At 43.9% G+C, this 13346-nt stretch overlaps 1 non-coding gene across 1 annotated transcript; it reads left to right on the top strand.

Annotated features, from left to right (window-relative positions):
• The first annotated feature begins 11150 nt into the window (after positions 1–11150).
• On the top strand, positions 11151–11225 carry Trnas-cga. The gene has a single exon. It is a non-coding gene; the product is annotated as a tRNA-Ser (tRNA).
• Positions 11226–13346: the final 2121 nt, after the last annotated feature.

The raw sequence follows: 13346 nt of genomic DNA, 5'->3' as shown, positions 1-13346 counted from the left end.
CATCCTTCTGAATCAGTGTATTCATCTCTTGGTCACCCTCTACGATTTTTACCCTCCACGCTGCCCTCCAGTACTAAATTGGTGATCCCTTGATGCCTCAGAACATGCCCAACCAACCGATCCCTTCTTCTGGTCAAGTTGTGCCACAAACTCCTCCCCAATTCTAGTCAATACCTCCTCATTAGTTATGCGATCTACCCATCTATTCTTCAGCATTCTTCTGTAGCACCACATTTCGAACGTCTATTCTCTTCTTGTCTAAACTATTTACCGTCCACGTTTCACTTCCATACATGGCTACACTCCATGCACATACTTTCAGAAACGACTTCCTGACATTTAAATCTATACTCGATGTTAACAAATTTCTCTTCTTCAGAAACGCTTTCCTTGCCATTGCCAGTCTACATTTTATATCCTCTCAACTTCGACCATCATCAGTTACTTTGCCACCCAAATAGCAAAACTCCTTTACTACTTTAGGTGTCTCATTTCCTAATCTAATTCCCTCAGCATCACCCGACTTAATTCGACTACATTCCATTATCCTCGTTTTGCTTTTGTTGATGTTAATCTTATACCCTCCTTTCAAGACACTGTCCATTCCGTTCAACTGCTCTTCCAAGTCCTATGCTATCTCTGACAGAATTACAATGTCATCGGCGAACCTCAAAGTTTTTATTTCTTCTCCATGGGTTTTAATACCTACTCCGAACTTTTCTTTTGTTTCCTTTGCTGCTTGTTCAATATACAGATTGAATAGCATCGGGGAGAGGCTACAACCCTGTCTCACTCCCTTCCGAACCACTGTTTCCCTTTCATGTTCCTCGACTCTTACAACTGCCATCTGGTTTCTGTACAAATTGTAAATACCTTTCGATCCCTGTGTTAAACCCCTGCCACCTTCATACTATTTAAAAAGATTCGTACTTGCTTCAGTATATCGGTCGATACAAGAATTAAGATTCATTATCAGATACCGAAGTATGTGCCCCATAGCTTACCATCACCTAACGAAAACCTCGTCTCGATATCTGGAACAGTTCACGAAATGGAAGCTGTGTTACGTACGTCTCACGTCAAATGGCGGTAGCGTCGTGGGTACAAAACGGCAGTGCACTGGCGGACCCAAGGTTTCTACTCGGCTGAAACAATAATTAACAGACTTTGAACGCGGAATGGTAGTTGGACCTAGAGGCACGGGACATTCCTTTCGGAAATAGCTAGGGAATTCAATAAAGCGACTTCCACAGTGTTAAGAGTGTGCCGAGAATATCAGATTTCAACCAATACCTCTCACTGACTCATAGCGGTGGCCGGCGGTCTTCACTTAACGACCAAGAGCAGCGGCGTTTGCGTACAGTTGTCACGGCTAAGAGACATGGAGCACTGCGTGAAATAACCGCAGAAATCAATGTGGGACTTACGACGAATTCTTTACAGACGAATTCTTTACAGACGAATGGAAAAACTGGTGGAAGCCGACCTAGGGGAAGAACAGTTTGGATTCCGTAGAAATGTTGGAACACGTGAGGCAGTACTGATCCTAAGACAAATCTTAGAAGAAAGATTAAGGAAAGGCAAACCTACCTTTCTAACATTTCTAAAGTTAGAGAAAGCTTTTGACAATGTTGGCTGGAATACTCTCAATTCTGAAGATGGCAGGGGTAAAATACAGAGAGCGAAATGCTATTTACAATTTGTACAGAAAGCAGATGGCAGTTATAAGAGTCGAGGGACATGAAAGGGAAGCAGTGGTTGGGAAGGGAGTGAGACAGGGTTGCAGCCTCTCCCCGATGCTATTCAATCTGTATATTGAGCAAGCAGTAAAGGAAACAAAAGAAAAGTTCGGAGTAGGTATTAAAATCCATGGAGAAGAAATTAAAACTTTGAGGTTCGCCGATGACATTGTAATTCTGTCAGGGACAGCAAAGGACCTGGAAGAGCAGCTGAACGGAATGGACAGTGTCTTGAAAGGAGGGTATAAAATGAACATCAACAAAAGCAAAACGAGGATAATGGAATGCAGTCGAATTAAGTCGGGTGATGATGAGGGAATTACATTAGGAAATGAGAGACTTAAAGTAGAAAAGGAGCAAAATAACTGATGATGGTTGAAGTAGAGAGGATGTAAAATGTAGACTGGCAATGGCAAGGAAAGTTTTTCTGAAGAAGAGAAATTTGTTAACATCGTGTATTGATTTAAGTGTCAGGAAGTCGTTTCTGAAGGTGTTTGTATGGAGTGTAGCCATGTATGGAAACATGGACGATAAATAGTTTAGACAAGAAGAGAATAGAAACTTTCGAAATGTGGTGCTACAGAAGAATGGTGAAGATTAGATGGGTAGATCACATAACTAATGAGGAGGTTTTGAATATAACTGGGGAGAAGATGAGTTTGTGGCACAACTTGACCAGAAGAAGGGATCGGTTGCTAGGACATGTCCTGAGGCATCAAGGGATCACATATTTATCATTGGAAGGCAGCGTGGAGGGTCAAAATCGTAGAGTGAGACCAAGAGATGAATACACTAAGCAGATTCAGAAGCATGTAGGTTGCAGTAAGTACTGGGAGATGAAGAAGCTTGCACAGGAAAGAGTAGCATGGAGAGCAGCATCAAACCAGTCTCAGGACAAGACCACAACAACAACAACAACACCAACAACAACGTACGACGAACGTACCCGTTAGGCCAGTGCTGCGAAATTTGGCTTTAATGGGCTGTGGCAGCAGATGACCGACGCTAGTGCCTTTGCTAACACCACGACGTCCCCTGCAGCGCCTCTCCTGGGGTCGTGACCATATGGGTTGGACTGGAGACGGCTACAAACTCGTGCCCTCGTCAGGTAAGTCCCGATTTCAGTTGGTAAGAACTAATGGTAGGTCTGAAGTGTGGCGCAGACCCCACGAAGCCAAGGACCCAAGTTTCCAAAAGGCGTTGTCCACGGTGGTGGTGGTTCCGTTATGGTGAGGGCTGTGTTTACACGGGATAGGTTGGGTCCTCATGTCTAACGAAATCGATAATTCACTGAAAATGGTTACTTTCACCTACGGGCTGTGTTTACACAGGATAGGTTGGGTCCTCATGTCTAACGAAATCGATAATTCACTGAAAGTGGTTACATTAATCTTCGAGTACTTGGATTCCATTTCCAGACATGCAGGGACTTCATGTTCCCAAATAATGAAGCAATTTCTTTGGATGATAATGCGCTACATTACTGGGCCACAGTTGCTCGCTATTACTTTGAAGAACATTCTGGACAGTTCGAGCAAATGGTTCGGCCACCCAGATCGCCCGACATGAATCATATCGAAAGCTTATGGGACATAATGGAGAGGTAAGTTCCGTACAGAAACCTGCACTGACAACACTTCTGCAATTGCCGGCCGTTGTGGCCGAGAGGTTGTAGGATGTTCAGTCTGGGTTCGAATCCTCCCTCGGTCATGGATGTGTGTGATGTCCTTATGTTAGTTAGGTTTACGTAGTTCTAAGTTTTAATGACCTCAGATGTTAAGTCCCGTAGTGCTCAGAGTCATTTGAACCGTTTGAGCTTCGGCAAATTATGGTCAGCTACAGAGGCAGTACGACTCAGTATCTGAGCAGGGGCCTTAAGTATATCTTAAGTATATGGCTGTTGGTGAATTTATTGACATTGAAAAGTTTTGATTATTATTAAAAAATCGCTACCCTTTGGCCACTGGTGTGAATCTGCTAGTGCCAGCTATTCTTGAATACTGCTCGAGTGTTTGGAGTGCACACCATGTCGGATTAAAGGAAGACATCGAAACAATTCAGTAGCGGGGTGCTATTGTCTTAACAGTAGGGTTCAAACAACATGGAAGTAATATGGAAATTCTTCAGGGACTCAACTGGGAACTCCTGGAGGGAAGAGGACGTTCTTTTTGAGGAACAGTACTGTGAGAAATTAGAGATCTGGCATTGGAAGCTAATTACAGAAAGATTCTATTGCCGCCAACGTAGATTTTGCGTAAAGACCAAGAAAGTAAGAAAAATTAAGGCTCGTACAGACGCATGTAGAGTCATTTTTCCCCCGCTCTATTTGCGAGTGGAGCAAAAAAGGAAAGCGCTAGTAACTGTATAGAGTAGCCTCTGCCACACACCATACAGTAGCTTGCGGAATATATATGTAGATATAGATGTAAAAGAAGAGGAGAGAGAAAATAAGAAAGTGAGGAAAGAGGACAATTACGGTAAGTTGTAGAAGACGAAGAAGAAAGAAAGGAACCCAGGATGTAACATGAGCGTGAAAGAGACGGGCTAGAAATATGCAAGAAACAAGAGAAACTTGATAGAGAAATGGAAAAGTTAAGAAAGATATATGGTTTCAATAAAGTGGAGTAATAAACCTCGTTTGCGGACACCGCTGACAGGATGAAGTAATTTGTGCGGGGGACTCGTAGCGGCCTTGAGTGCAGTAATCACGTCACTCGTGTCCTTTCTCGCCACACCCTGACTGCCCGGACCCGTATTAAGCGCATGCGCGCTCCCACGTGCCATGTTGTCGTCCCGGCCTTGCGCTGCCGGCCTTTCGCTGCACGGCTACCCTCGCGCTCCACTGCACACTGCAAGCTGGTCGGCTGATACAGTAGTTCCGATAACAGCCCACTGTCACCGCTCTTACCTCCCCATCGTGCATGCTGAAGTTCTTTCCGCTTTACCTCTGGCTGCAGCAAATGACTACACTTTTTTTTTTTCGTTCTGAGTTGGTACCTAAGTTTGTAATGCTGTTCCATAAGTGTAATAAACACAATAGACAGACATAACAGAGACTTTAGGTATCAGTAATATATTCTTCTTCCCTTTTTACAACACTCAGCTAGAGTAGCGTTTCGATTCCTCAACGATACAAATCACGAGCTTTTGAAGTGAAGAACTCGCCGAGCCACGGTCGGGCCGCATTTTCATCTGGAAAGGAAGTGCTTGAAGGTTGTGCGATAGAGAGCGGAAAAGGTTAAAACCTGAGGACACAAGATCAGGTGAGTAAGGAAGGTGCGGTATGACTTCCCAACCCAACATCTGTACAGTGCTTTTTGTCTGTCTAGCACAGGGGTCTCCAAACTTTTTTGTCCATGGGCCACATTGACTCCTCCACAAAGTCATAAGGGCCAAGATCTATATAGTGCGATTAAAGCACCCTAGCACTCCATGATCACCGTAATGTAAGGCTAAAGGAAAGATGAAACGGCAAAAATCTAAGGTTGTGGGAATACCTAGCACTGAAACGAACTACGATTTTTATTTAATTACGTAATTCTGATTAGTGGACGTACCTGACCGAAATTCTGGCGTATTTTATTCCGGCAAATTTCACCGACAACAAAGTATGTCACTGCACATTCTTCACGAAAGCGTCCTGAAAAGTTAACGAAATCTCAAAATCATTGTTAGCAACACTATTACTGCAAGAAGTAACAGGGGTAGTGTATGTCAACGCATTGTTATTTCAAGCGGTGCAACAATAAGATTAGTTATGTAGTCTTGTAGGAAGTAGCTGAGCTAGAGCATATATTTGATAGGTCTGTTGCGTGATTGTGTCTATTTTGCGAGTGTCTCACGAGTTTTTTAGTGTTTTATGTGCTGTACTAGTAGGTGAGACGACGAAGTGTGGGACAATTCAAAGTTTGAATTCCAAGAGACAAGGAAAATTGAAATACGTGTAGCGCGACTTGAATATTTTTTCAGTGTATTTTTTAGTGGAACTATTGTGTAATTGTATTTAATTTAGTAATTAAAGTACCTTAAAAATAAATTCGTTGCAGTTTGTTTAGGCAGACTACTCCCTATTTTTATTAGTATTAAATAGCACAATTTTATTTTCAGGTTACAATCTTCTGTGAAGTTCTGTACAAATATGGAAAAGAAACGAAAGGTTGACAGTGAATATAGAATTTTTAAAGAGCAGTGAGGATGTCAATATTTCGTGGTGGAGTGAAGCAACAAACCAATGCATAATATTTGGATAGCCACAAGTTTGACAGTGACCTTCCGCTTTGTAAAGATAGAGCTCCGACAATGCCGCGGTGTATTGGTCACGATAGGCCTCGAAACTCAATTGCTGGCAGTATAGGCACCACCTCAAATATTTGGTGGGCCGGATACCAGGGATGTCCGGCCAGCTAACGCAGGACGGTTTGCCGGCCCTCGCGGGCCGGTTTCGGCCCGCGGGCCGTAGTTTGGAGACCCCTGGTCTAGCAGAATGTGATCGGGCTTTATTGAGGTGTAGCATCACTTTATGCCGTTCCACCAGATGCATAACACCATCTTTTGTGGATGCGCGCAGGACTTTTTACGGGGAGCTGCTGCTTTGTTTGGGATCGACAATTCCTTTCTTCTCCTTGCGTTTAGCATAAGGACACTATTTATGGTCACCAGCAACGATACAGGATAGGAATGGCCGGTGCTGTTCAAAAGTCAATTGACGACGACCATATGGTCACCCGCTGAGTTATGTGATTTTGGCTGAGAGCATGCGGTACCCGTACGGTAGAATTTTGAACCTTCCTACAGCATGCAGATGTTGCACTGTGGTGAAATGATCACATTCATCACATATGCCAGTTCGCAAGTACACGCGTACTGAATCATTGCGGATCAATACGTTTGAAAGATCTTCATAGAATGTCGAAGGGCTTGCTGAACGTGTAGAGTTATTTAACTGGTAACGAACAGTTTATTGATATTTTGTCACTAAATACTTATAACTCCCGCACCACACGCACACGGAATAGTTTAGTTAAGTCAGTCCGATTGAGTTATAGTTTCTTGGCAATTACCACAACTCAACACTTTAGCGTAATTGTTTTATCTTCATGATGTCATGTACTTGGGTCCTACTCAAGACTAATTGCGTGTATTCTATCATAGAATGTTCACTTCTCCTTAAGGTCCAACTAATTTAAAGTCAAGTCCAATGTTCACTAATTCCGTTATTAGATTTCAATTAACCCGTAGTGCACGGTTAAATGAGTCTATCTGTTCCTGTCTCAGTTCATAAAATCAGTTTCTTAAGCCGTGAATCCCGTCACGCAAGAAACACTTCTAAACTCGAAAACAATCTCGTCGCGATTCGCAGTCTCAGTAATTCAGATCAGAACTGCTCTCGTACGTCTGCACTGGATGAGTTCTAGCAAGCGACTTCCTCTGTGGAAGAGCATTGTAGGCGCATTGAATTTCTTCGTTGCGCTTACAGCTCTCTTCCACATAAAAGTTATCTCTGATGACATTACTTTGGACTTAACTTTTGAGATATCAATTTCACATTTGTCACATGGCTATTTGTCCATTGCTGAAATACGATGTTTCTTCTTTCTCTTTCGCTAACAAATATGCTCAGTGGTGTACAATGTAGTTGTTGACAAAACTCTTTCGTGTTAGCTCATCGGCAAAGATGTCGTAACTGCCAGGATAACTTTCCCTACTTCCTACTTTAAGGCGGTCGTTGGGGCGTTACATTTACTAATGTCAAAACGATCCCTCTTAAAACGAGAAAATCATTTTCGTGGCGTGCTCTGTTCAGTGGCGTTATGCCCATAACCGGCGTAAATGTTCCTGGCTGTCTCGGCTGCTAAAAACCACTCTACTGAGAATATGTCGGAAATGTTCAGATTTATCCACTTGGCACTCCATTTTATTCCGTCCACAGGTACCTCCAAAGGACAAAATGACAATTTTTAAACTCAAATAGCAACAGTAAAAAATGACAACCGGCAAATAAACTCATAGCAACCACAGTACTCACGTGCAAAACAAAAACGCTACGAACTTATTCACCAGTCTAGTAAATTTAGCTTAATATTCGGTGACACTCAACTTTACACAGAGAGGTTTTTCGATGCAATCGGAAATGTCGCCCGCAGAGGGTACAGGCAGTTTGCATCCGAAAATTTTTCTTCCATTTCCTGTTTCGCCAGTGATTTACTTATAATGTCAACCATTGTGTCATATTTTCACTAAAGCCGTTCTCAGTGCTACTATATTGTCGGTACTCTTTGCTTACATTCCTTTACCGGTTTCATGCACCTATGACCATTCTTCGGACGGCTGTACAGAAAAAACATACCACACATAAATCCAAGTTAGATAAGAATATTAAAATTTGGGAAACAAAAATTTAAAATTTTAATGAGTCAAATATGAAAATGAAATGAGCGTTTTTCGTCATTGGCCGGAAGGCCTCTTGCGGGCGCGGTTCTGGCGCTGCAGTCTGGAACCGCGAGACCGCTACGGTCGCAGGTTCGAATCCTGCCTCGGGCATGGTGTGTGTGATGTCCTTAGGTTAGTTAGGTTTAACTAGTTCTAAGTTCTAGGGGACTAATGACCTCAGCAGTTGAGTCCCATAGTGCTCAGAGCCATTTGAACCATTTCAGCCTCTTGCGGGGCAGGTCTTCTACATCGACATTTATACTCCGCAAGCAACCCAACGGTGTCTGGCGGAGGGCACTTTACATGCCGCTGTCATTACCTCCCTTTCCTGTTCCAGTCGCGTATGGTTCGCGGAAAGAACGACTCCCGGAAAGCCTCCGTGGGCGCTCGAATCTCTCTAATTTTACATTCGTGATCTCCTCGGGAAGTGTAAGTAGGGGGAAGCAATATATTCGGTACCTCACCCAGGAAAGCACCGTCTCGGAACCTGGACAGCAAGCTACACCGCGATGCAGAGCGCCTCTCTTGCAGAGTCTGCCACTTGAGTTTGCTAAACATCTCCGTAACGCTATCACTCTTACCAAATAACACTGTGAAGAAACGCGCCGCTCTTCTTTTGATCTTCTCTATCTCCTCTGTCAACCCGACCTGGTACGGATCCCACACTGATGAGCAATACTCCAGTATAGGTAGTACGAGTGTTTTGAAGGCACCTCCTTTGTTGATGGAGTACATTTTCTAAGGACTCTCCCAATGAATCTCAACCTGGCACCCGCCTTACCAACAATTAATTTTATATGATCATTCCATTTCAAATCGTTCCGCACGCACACTCCCAGATATTTTACAGAAGTAACTGCTACCAGTGTTTGTTCCGCTATCATATAATCATACAATACAGGATCCTTCTTTCTATGTTTTCGCAATACACTACATTTAACTATGTTAACGGTCAGTTGCCACTCCCTGCACCAAGTGACTATCCGCTGCGGATCTTCCTGCATTTCCCTGCAATTTTCTAATGCTGCAACTTCTCTGTATACTACAGCATCATCCGCGAAAAGCCGCATGGAACTTCCGACACTATCTACTAGGTCATTTATATATATATTGTGAAAAGCAATGGTCCCATAACACTCCTGTGTGGCACGCCAGAGGTTACTTTAACGTCTGTAGACGTCTCTCCATTGAGAACAACATGCTGTGTTCTGTTTGCTAAAAGCTCTTCAATCCAGCCACACAGCTGGTCTGATATTCCGTAGGCTCCTACTTTGTTTATCAGGCGACAGTGCAGAACTGTGTCGAACGCCTTCCGGAAGTCAAGGAAAATGGCATCTACCTGGGAGCCTGTATCTAATATTTTCTCGGGTTCCCGGGTTCGATTCCCGGCGGGGCCAGAGATTTTCTCTGCCTCGTGATGGCTGGGTGTTGTGTGCTGTCCTTAGGTTAGTTAGGTTTAAGTAGTTCTAAGTTCTAGGGGACTGATGACCATAGATGTTAAGTCCCATAGTGCTCAGAGCCATTTGAACCATTTTGAACCAATCTAATATTTTCTGGGTCTCATGAACAAATAAAGCGAGTTGGGTCTCACACGATCGGTATTTTCTGGAATCAATGTTGATTCCTACAGATTAGATTCTGGGTTTCCAGAAACGACATGATACATGAGGAAAAAACATGTTCTAAAATTCTACAACAGATAGATGTCAGAGAAATAGGTCTATAGTTTTGCGCATCTGCTTGACGACCCTTCTTGAAGTATGGGACTACCTGTGCTCTTTTCCAATCATTTGGAACCTTCCGTTCCTCTAGAGATTTGCGGTACACGGCTGTTAGATGGGGGGCAAGTTCTTTTGCGTACTCTGTGTAGAATCGAATTGGTATCCCGTGAGGTCCAGTGGACTTTCCTCTGTTGAGTGATTGTAGTTGCTTTTCTATTCCTTGGACACTTATTTCAATGTCAGGCATTTTTTCGTTTGTGCGAGGATTTAGAGAAGGAAGTGCAATGCGGTCTTCCTCTGTGAAACAGCTTTGGAAAAAGGTGTTTAGTATTTCAGCTTTACGCGTGTCATCCTCTGTTTCAATGCATCATCCCGGAGTGTCTGGATATGCTGTTTCGAGCCACTTAGTGATTTAACGTAAGACCAGAACTTCCTAGGATTTTCTGTCAAGTGTTATATCATTCGACGCCACATTGGGCGACCTGCGCGCCGGATGGGGATGAAATGATGATGAAGACAGCACAACACCCAGTCCTTGAGCGGAGAAAATCCCGGCCCACCCAGGAATAGAACCCGGGACCGTAGGACGCAATTCGTCACGCTCACCACTATTTATTTATTCATTTATTTTTTTGTTGACTGTCGATCGTTGTGTTTGGTCGTTGCTGAAGTCACATGACATCCGTTCAAGTTCGTTTGTTGATCCTTCCACTCAATTTTTTATTACAGAGTCCAACCAGCTGTCTGACCGAACACGCAGAGCTACCGTGCCGGCGATACTCAGCTGTCAGGGTGGACATGATTCAAATGTGATACACAGTTCTACACTGAGGTGACGAAAGTCATGGGATACCTCCTGATATCGTGTCGGTCCTCGTTTTGCATGATGTACTGAAGCAACTCGGCGCGTCTCGGACTCAGCAAGTCGTTGTCAACAAGTCGTTGGAAGTCCTCTGCAGAAATATTGAGCCATGCTGCCGCTATAGCCGTCCATAATTGCGGAAGTGTTGCCAGTGCAGGATGTTGCACACGAACTGGCCTCTCGATTACATCCCATAAATGTCCGATGGGATTTATTTAAGGCAAGCTGGGTGGCGAAGCCATTCGGTTGAACTGTCCAGAATGTTCTACAAATGAATCGTGAACAACTGTGGCCCCACGCCAGGGAGCACTGTCATCCATACAAACTCCATCGTAAAGTTTGGAAGGTAGGAGACGACGTACTGGCAGAAGTAAAGCTGTGAGTACCGGGCGTAGGTCGTGCTTCGGTAGCTCAGTTGGTAGAGCACTTGCCCGCGAAAGGCAAAGGTCCCGAGTTCGAGTCTCGGTCGGGCACACAGTTTTAATCTGCCAGGAAGTTTCATATCAGCGCACACTCCGCTGCAGAGTGAAAATCTCATTCTGGAAACTCCATCGTATTTTGGGAACGTGAAGTCCATGAGTGGCTGCAGACTGTCTCCAAGTAGCCGAACATAACCATTTCCACTCAATGATAGGTTCTGTTGGACCAGGAGACCAGACCAGTTCCATATGAACACAGCACAACCATGACGCCACCACCAAGTTGCATACCAGGTATACCGGTATGAAATGAGCGTTAAGATACAAATGTGTCGATAGGGAACATTTGTTGTGAACGGAGCCTTAATTTTTTTTTGGTTGATGTGACAAAAATGGCTCTGAGCACTATGGGACTTAACAGCTGTGGTCATCAGTCCCCTAGAACTTAGAACTACTTAAACCTAACTAACCTAAGTACATAACACACATCCATGCCCGAGGCAGGATTCGAACCTGCGACCGTAGCAGTCGCGCGGTTCCGGACTGCGCGCCTAGAACCGCGAGACCACCGCGGCCGGCGGTTGATGTGACATCTGTCAAAGATATTTAGTATGCATTAAGTCATGGAACAAACATCATCATAAGTTTTCATCGTGTTAACAATGTCAAATTTTGTACCAGGAAGTGATGACTTGCGGAAAGCATTAATTTTTTGTTTTCATTTGAAAAAAAGTGCTGCAGAGTCGCATCGAATGCTTGTCAAGGCATATGGTGATCATGCTCTATCAGAAGCAACATGCAAAAGATGGTTTCAACGGTTCAAAAATAATGATTTTGATGTAAGAAATGAAGAACGTGGAAGACCACCAAAAAAGTTCGAAGACGCCGAATTGCAAGCATGTTGGATAAAGATGATACTTTGAGTCAGAAGCAAATGTCAGCAATGCTAAATGTTGCACAACAAACAATTTCTGACCGTTTGGAAGCTATGGGAAAGATCCAAAAGTGCGGAAAATGGGTGCCACATGAACAGAATGAAAGACAGATGGAAAACCGAAAAACCATTTGTCAAATTTTGCTTCAAAGACATGAAAGAAAATCAATTTTGCATCGAATTGTTACTGGCGATGAAAAACGGATTTATTTTAAGAATCCCACACGGCAAAAATCACGGGTTAATCCGGGACAACCATCAACATCGACTGCAAAACCATATCGATTCGGCAAGAAGACAGTGCTCTGTGTTTGGTGGGATCAGAAACGTGTGGTGTATCATGAGCTTCTAAAACCCGGTGAAACTGTGAATACTAATCGCTACAAACAACAAATGATAAATTTGAACTATGCATTGATCAAAAAGAGACTAGAATGGGCCAGAATACATGGCAAAGTAATTTTTGACACGACAATGCACCTGCACACAAAGCAAAACTTGTTCAGGATAAAGTCAAAACACTTGGCTGGGAGCTGCTACCCCACCCGCCGTATTCACCAGACTTGGCCCCTTCCGACTACCATTTGTTTTCATCAATCGGACACGCATTGGCTGAAGATCACTTCGATTCTTACGAAGAAGTCGAAAACTGGGTGTCTGATTGGTTTGCTTCAAAAGACGATCATTTCTATTGGCGTGGTGTCCACAAATTGCCAGAAAGATGGTCAAAATGTATAGAAAGCAATGGTCAGTACTTTGAATAAAATGTTTGTACTTTTCAATTCGAAATTAGTGTTTCATTTGCACAAAAAAACGCTCATTTCATACCGGTACAACTGGTTGTGCTTTGTTGACAACTATGGACCCGTGGGGTTTGCTTCGTGTTCTAACTCTCCAGTAGGAGAGTGTCGAACCAATATAGTCACGACCCCAGGAGGGGCGCTGCAGGCAATGTCGTGCTGTTAGCGAAGACAAAAATAACTCAAGTGTCTCTGAGCACTGTGGGACTTAACATGTGAGGTCATCAGTCCTCTAGTCTTAGAACTGCTTAAACCTGACTAACCTAAGGACATCACACACATCGATGCCCGAGGCAGGATTCGAACCTGCGACTGTAGTAGCAGCCGCGTGGTTCTGGACTGAAGAACCTAGAACCGCTCGACCACAGTGGCCGGGTGTTACCAAAGACACTCGCGTCTGTCGCCTGCTGCCATAGCCCAATAACGCCAAATTTCGCCACAC

This window comes from Schistocerca piceifrons, chromosome 9, assembly GCF_021461385.2.
Source record: "Schistocerca piceifrons isolate TAMUIC-IGC-003096 chromosome 9, iqSchPice1.1, whole genome shotgun sequence".
NCBI classification, from domain to species: Eukaryota; Metazoa; Arthropoda; class Insecta; order Orthoptera; family Acrididae; genus Schistocerca; species Schistocerca piceifrons.
Note: the sequence above shows the minus strand (reverse complement) of the source record. Positions and strands in the feature narration are given on the sequence as shown.